Consider the following 7,329-nt stretch of genomic DNA (forward strand, 5'->3'; position numbering starts at 1 on the left):
AAATAATGGCATAGTTTCCTAAATGAAAAATAATAACTTAGTATTCCCAAATGCAAACAACAAAACAAAAAAAAAAGCTTAGTATTCCTAAATGTAAAATGTAATGTGTTTCACATAACCACTTCATTGGCTATTTTTTATATTTATTTATTTATTTATTTATTTTTTACGTCGTGGCCTATTGCGCCGGTAGGCTTCTTCCCGGTGGATCCTGAATTCCTGATGGTCGGTCCAAGGCTTCTTTCCGGTGGGGCATGATGGTCGGCCCAGCCTGTTCTGGCGCAGGCGAGTGTTATAATGTTATAGGTATAAGAAAAAAAAAATTCTATAAACACTGCGGTATTTTGGGTAGGAGAAATTAAGGGAGTATGCCTTAAAGGCGCTTGTTTTCTCTCGAGCGGCGAAGAGAAAACGGAGCCAGGGCACACCGAGGAAGATGAACTTTGATCAGGGTAATCACAGTTTTACCGCTAGCAGACAATAAGAAAGGATCAATATCGTATGCGAATGAACGTTACTCTCACAATTATGACTGATTAACAGTGTTAGGAACACAGAAATAAAAAGGTCGTGCCTCTGCTCGAAAGAAAAGTGGAATAAGCTGAGCCGGCATAGTTTGACCAGAAGGGAATATCTACAAATACCAAGATTAATCAGCTGTTGTAGTGTAGAGGGCGAAGGTTGGCGACGCCCTGGGGTACGTGCAGTCGTTGGAGTCGCGTCGGAAGACCTCGGCCGCGGCAGCAGCGGCGGTGAGAGATGAGGGAAGGGCGGACATCGGGAGACTCGTAATGGCTGCTGGAAACTGTTGACGCAGCGATTTGACTGGCAGTGGATTGGTGCCGGAACACTGCTGCCAGACGTAGGACGGCTGCGACGTTCTTGTTATATTGAGAGATGGGCCGCGGTGGCAGATAAGGCGACTTGGGTGTGTAACCTCTTGAGAAGACGCCTTGCAGGAACGGCAGTGGTAACTGCTTGCAGTCACCGGGAGATGTCCGCGGGTGCCCCGGCTGACTGTTTGCCGGAAGAGGTTTGGGCCGATGCTCCCGGCAGCGGCGGTGTTGCCGCCCGCTGTGGTGCGAGGGGCATGTGGGTTGTTCCAAGGCCAGTGGGGCGTGCCTCTTCCTGCGGGCGGAAGTTTTGGAGTGCTTGTAGCAGGGCTGGCTTGTAGCGAGTTGGGCGGCCTGTAGATTGTGGCTCTCGCTTTCGGCTGCCAAGGCCTGTTGGTGGCTCGAGGCTTGACGCCTGTATAGAGCTTGTAGCTGACGCCTGTAGAGAGCTTGTAGCTGGCGCCTGGTGAGTTACCGCGGACGGCTGGCTTGTGACTCCTTCCTTCCTTCTACACCTGTCCCCGTAGTTTGTTGGTGAGTTCTCGTGGCTTGGAGCTTGGAGGAGAACGAGGTAGCGAAGGCACAGGCGCGGTGGGGACCGCTGCCAACCAAATGTAACGGGGTACCGGGGGGCGTTTAAAGGGCGTTGATTAAGACTTCAGCTTCCTTAAGGCGAATATATTCGTAGCCTATATGTACAAGGAGCGTCGGAGCGAGAGCGACTGCCGTTGTGTGTTAGTCGGACTCTCGTGAAGGAGTGACGAGTTAGAGGATGGAAAATAATAGTTACAATTGGTCACGTACGTCAAGGTGACTTTCAAGCTTGATGAAATGCTTTGTATACAAACTGAGACGGTAAACACTGACGGACGACATTCCTATAAGGTGGCGTGATCTATCTGTCGTGTTTTTTTTACATTGACAATTGTATGCCTAATTCGTGGTGATACTAAATAATAATAATAATAATACATTGATATCCTACTATAACAAGGTTGCTGGTTTAAGTATCGTCACCTCAGGAGAGCTCAAAGCTCCGCGCCCTTACTACTGTCCTGCTCTCCCCATGCCACCATGAACCAATCACGGGGTGTTATCTTTTCACGGGACCTTCTCCGCTACCCAGAAGAAAGGTTGGTGAACGAACTCAAAAACTACGATGTGACTAGTGCGACGAGAGCAACGAAGAGTAGACGGAATTCTCACACAGACACCGACTCTGTTCCTTACCTTCAACCGTTTAGTACTGCCCAAGACTGTCAAGCTGGCGTGGCTTAATTTAATCATAACGTGAAACCTATGTCCTAAACCCAAGAAGATGCTTCCTCTGTCAAGCATATGGTCACGTCACCCAGACCTGTCGTCGCTTGAAAAATGAACTTATAAAAGTATGTGTCTTGTGGCTTGGATAACCACCGTGGCGACTGCTCTGGCCCTGTGCGGTGTTACAACTGTGGTGAGCCTCACCCAGCTTCATCAAAGGAATGTGAGCACTTCCGGTTTGAAACCCTGTTGAAGGGGAGTCACCTTGTCGTGGTGAGGAGACTTGAAACGGGGTTGGGGGCACCACCTACCGTGGTAGCTTGCCTACCTCGATAGGGCTCCATGTCCGCTGACCTCGTGGACCAAGTGCTCCCCCCTCATCACTAGAAGAGGAGGCTTTCTGGGGATGTGGCTTGCGCCCGCCCTTTTACCACCTAGGGCAGGGCTATTGCCTCCCCATGTGTTTGCCGTTCGTGGCGTCCCGTATACAAAACAAAACTGTATGAAGATCCATATATATTGAAAATGTTACAAATAAAGAGAGAGAGAGAGAGAGAGAGAGAGAGAGAGAGAGAGAGAGAGAGCATCAGGACTAGGCTATTGGGGACATAACCCATACACGCAGACGACTGGAGCTTTGATAGTTGTCCTCATGCCAATCCTTAACGCCAATCGTCAGCGTGTGTGGGGTTTCGTCTATGATGCCAAGCCTTAAGGGTAGTCCACAAATGATTGTCCTCACATAATCCTGACGCCAGTCCTCTGCGTGTGTGGGCAGCTTTAGGTAATTAACTTCATAAAACTTAACCTAATACAACATAACGTAACCTGACCTTTCCAAGAATAGGCTCCACATATACGTATAGAGAAGGGAAATACACGGCCAGGGTAGTCGCCGTGCAGCTTATCCAGCTGTTCATTCTTCCTTTCGGACTAGTCGATAATTGAGTACTTGTTGAAACTGTGGCGACCCGAATTTCACACTGTCACTGTGTCCCGGGGTAATGAGCTCTTACCCACCACAGGCTTAAGTTCCAGTGTGACGAAGATGAGCACTGCGGCCACCCGAGAAGTATACCGACTGTCTTCAATTTCACTTGCACTTTTACCCTAAGATAATTGAAAAATAAATCGATGGCGAAGCCTGAACTTGAACCTCGCGTTGACCACATCTGTTCTCTGACTATCAATCGACTCCCCTGCCTTAGGGTTGGAACTTTCTGGCATTACAGTATACAAAAAGGTAAACATTGTTATCAAAATAAAACAAGCAGCACAAACACTACACTCTGCTTAATTAAAACTGATAAAGCATTCTTTCGTATTCATGGAAAGTTGATTACACTCAGGCGTTTCAAATTTCGCATATTGACTGAATTGTTTGAATACTTCCTTGTATATAGTATTGAAAGCATGCAAGTGATTTTGTTAGGGGTGAGAGAGGATGAAAACTTGTGAGTTAAATGATTGGATAGAGCAATGATTGAGGAATGTGGTGAGTTAATTTTGTATGTGTTTAAAGTTTAGATTTGCAGAAATATAAGGAGGTTATGATTATTGCATATGCTTTATCCACCGGTAAGTGGGTAAATGAGTTGAGAAAGTCCAAATGGCTCTGTTGTCAGAAAAATAACTAGCCGTTTATATAAAAAAAAAAGTATGACACCCATAAACCTTAAGTCTAGGACGCTCAAACTCAAAGAAGGGTTTTACCTCGAAAAAGACGATGAAGAAATCTCTCTCTCTCTCTCTCTCTCTCTCTCTCTCTCTCTCTCTCTCTCTCTCTCTCTCTCTCTCTCTTAAATAGTCACGATACCAAGCTTGCTAAAATAGTTGTTTTTGCATATAACAATGTTGAGTGAAGAAGATCAGCACACAACATGCGGCGTGAAGAAATCCTATGATTCTAATTAAGTACCTAGGATAGGAAAGGGTCCTGCATGGGGACATTTTCAAAGGGACCCTCCGGGCTGGGTCGTAGAACTGGTGCGGCGACGCGCCCATCATCGTTTGCCCTTATTGCTTAGTTGACTGATTTGAAATAACATGGTGTGAAATAAAAAAAAATGTCAGTATGAAATGATAGAGTGTACTTATTACATAGATGAACGCAAGGATATTTTCACTAAGACGTGAAATTATGCTCTTAATATGATGAAAACAACGGAGCAACCGGAGTGGATGAGGAATACTGAAATCATTGAATGGAGTGGTAAATAAAACTCGGTGCATTTACGGATTATACATCGGCTAGCTTGGAAGATTGAGGCTCCGCCAGGGTTAGACAGGAACGGTGACTGTTACCCTATTCATGATTAAAAGAAATGGAAAGTGTAAAATAAAATATCAAGGAATCTTTTTTTTTCTTTTTTCAGTGTCTAGAAAAAGGTTTAGCAAAAAGCACGAAATAAGTTTCCTCACCCTGCTCCATTTGTTGCCATATAAGCCATTTTTGGGAAAACCACTTGCTCTAAAATCAAGCTACGAGTAAATTACGATCCATGCTAATATATTATAAAGAACAAATTCCGAATGTCATTTGATTTTTTTATTTTTTTGTAAATTAATAGGGAATAAATTTCAGCATGCAATATTGCAAAACACCATCCGTTGGGCGAGAATAGCCGATTATATTTACTTTAATCGGGACGCTGAGCGAGGGCTTATACTTACAGGTACTTACTTATTAAGCAGCAGATACTTCCTCGGTCAAGATATTGACTTGGGTGATAGCTTGCAGTACCTATGTACGTACTTGCCTTTCTGTATTTGCTTCGAAAGATATAAGCAATGTCGGGTCGGGTCGTGTACTGCGTTCTGTAATTAATATATATTCATTGTCCTCAAAAATGAGGCTTGTGGCTAGAGACTACATATCGCTGGAAGCTTGACCTAACTAAGCTTTGTCGCCTCCAGAAAAGGGTGGCAAGAAACAAATCGAGTTGTCAGGTTTTCCCCAAAATTGCTAAAGCAATGTGAGCATTACTTTCTCCTTTGCTGTACCTTTACACGAAATTATTTTAATAATTTTAATGAAATATTGTAGCAGCCTACTTTGTCTCACAGCTGTTTTTCGAAGAAAAAAAAATCATATGCGGCTTTGCAATCCCGTCTCCTTAATTCTGAGGAAACGGGTGGCACTCCAATTACTCCAGAGATTTCCGAGATCTAACCCAAAATATCTCCAACAATTTAACTTTTTTTTTCATATCCTTTCATTCTGAGCGTTCAACGGCCCTCTAGACATTTTCTTAAAAATTCCCCTCTAGACGTTACAGGGAGATTTAATATCTTATCCAATTGCTAAGTCATAATCCTCGAGGTTCTGTATCATCCCCAGCATTTATGATGCATATATGTATATAGGCCTTGTCGTCAAACGACCTTATACCCTTTACGTCGTTTTTTTTCTTTGGTGTGTGTGTGTGTGTGTGTGTGTGTGTGTGTGTGTGAGAGAGAGAGAGAGAGAGAGAGAGAGAGAGAGAGAGAGAGAGAGAGAGAGAAACTCTTCCGACACACACGACCGTACGCCGCAACGCTCCTCTCTGTAGGGAGCGGAGCGTGTGGTGTGACCTGACCTCCCCCAGCGGCGGATCGTTGCCCGCTCATCGACATATTTGTATTAAATTGCACTGTGTAAGATGTAAAAATAAAGAAAGAAAACACACACACACACACACACACACACACACACACACACACACACACACACAAACAAACAAACAAACACACACACACACACACACACACACACACACACACAGAGACATACAAACATACAACTACACCACTTCAAAGAATCCCAGAACACTTGGTTGGGCGGCTACATCCAAGAAGATCTAATTGCCTTGCTAATCTCTGAATTGCCTTTACCTGCTGCCGCTAGCCGTATAGGCTTAAACGAGCCAGGTATTTTCAGCCGTAACGAGTAGAGATACTTGTCATGTCTAGCTATCATCTTTATCTTATGACTAAAATAACCGATCACATTCACAGTTTTATTGAAAAATATAATTATCATCGTCTGCACATTCATGAAACCAATCCGTTGATATGGGTAAAGTACCGATTTGAAGTGGTCGTTCTGAGGCAAGTATAAGCCGCACTGATGGACTTTTTCTTGAAGATGGTCCCGCAGCTTACGGTTTAATAACAGGCATAAAGGAGTCAGAAGAAGGATGAGACGGAAGAATATGCCCAGAATCGTCCAGAGTGGAGATTTTACAGAAAGTTTGAGATAGGAGTTAAACCTTAGAGATAGATGAGACAGTGGTGCTGCCGTTAGGACTAAGGAGAGGAGGGAAAAATGAAAAAGTGAAGTTGGAGGAGATATTTTTGGCTTGGTGCCAGAAGTCACGAGAAGAATTAGAAAAAGAAAGGTTTTGACATTTTCTATTAATGAAAGAGGTTTTAGTAAGTCGAAGAATAGATTTGGCACGATTCCGGGCAGAAATATAAAGACCATGCATGGTTAGCAGGAGTGCGAAGGCTCTGGTACCGTTTGTTAGCTGCCTCTCTATCTTTGACAGCACGAGAACAAGCGTGAATAAACGAAGGCTTTTTAGCATGAGGAATATAGAAAGTACATGGAATGTATGCCTCCATTCCAGAGACAATCACCTCTGTGATGCGCTGGGCACACACAGAGGGGTCATTCTCCTGGAAGCAGTAATCATTCCACGGGGGTCGTCCCACCGGGCTGAAGCAAAATGCGAGAAGCATCGCTTCTTCGGTGGGTCCAGAGGGTGTGCAGGAGCGATAGGACAGGATACAGAAATAAGGTTATGATCGGAGGAGCCCTACGAATAGAACAGTTTGACAGAGTAAGAAGAAGGGTTAGGGGTAAGGAAGAGGTCTAGTATGTTGGACCTGTCTCCAAGACGGTCGGGAATACGTATAGGGTGCTGAACCAACTGCTCTAGATCGTTGAGGAGAGCAAAGTTGTAGGCTTGTTCACCAGGCTGGTCAGTGAAAGAGGATGAAAGCCAAAGCTGGCGGTGAACATTGAAATCTCCTAGGATGGAGATTTCAGCGAAGGGAGAGTGCATGGGTCAAGATTGTTAAGTCACCAAAAGAAGGGGTGACAGATTTTAGTGAATAACAACTCTAAAGTAAAACAACACAGTTAAATTAAAGACTTACTTAATTATATTTACTTTACATTGACAAACAAGCAAATCAAAAATATATCCCCAGGTATAATAAAATAGTAAGTACCCAGGGTGAGATTAAG

This window comes from Eriocheir sinensis, chromosome 62, assembly GCF_024679095.1.
Source record: "Eriocheir sinensis breed Jianghai 21 chromosome 62, ASM2467909v1, whole genome shotgun sequence".
NCBI classification, from domain to species: Eukaryota; Metazoa; Arthropoda; class Malacostraca; order Decapoda; family Varunidae; genus Eriocheir; species Eriocheir sinensis.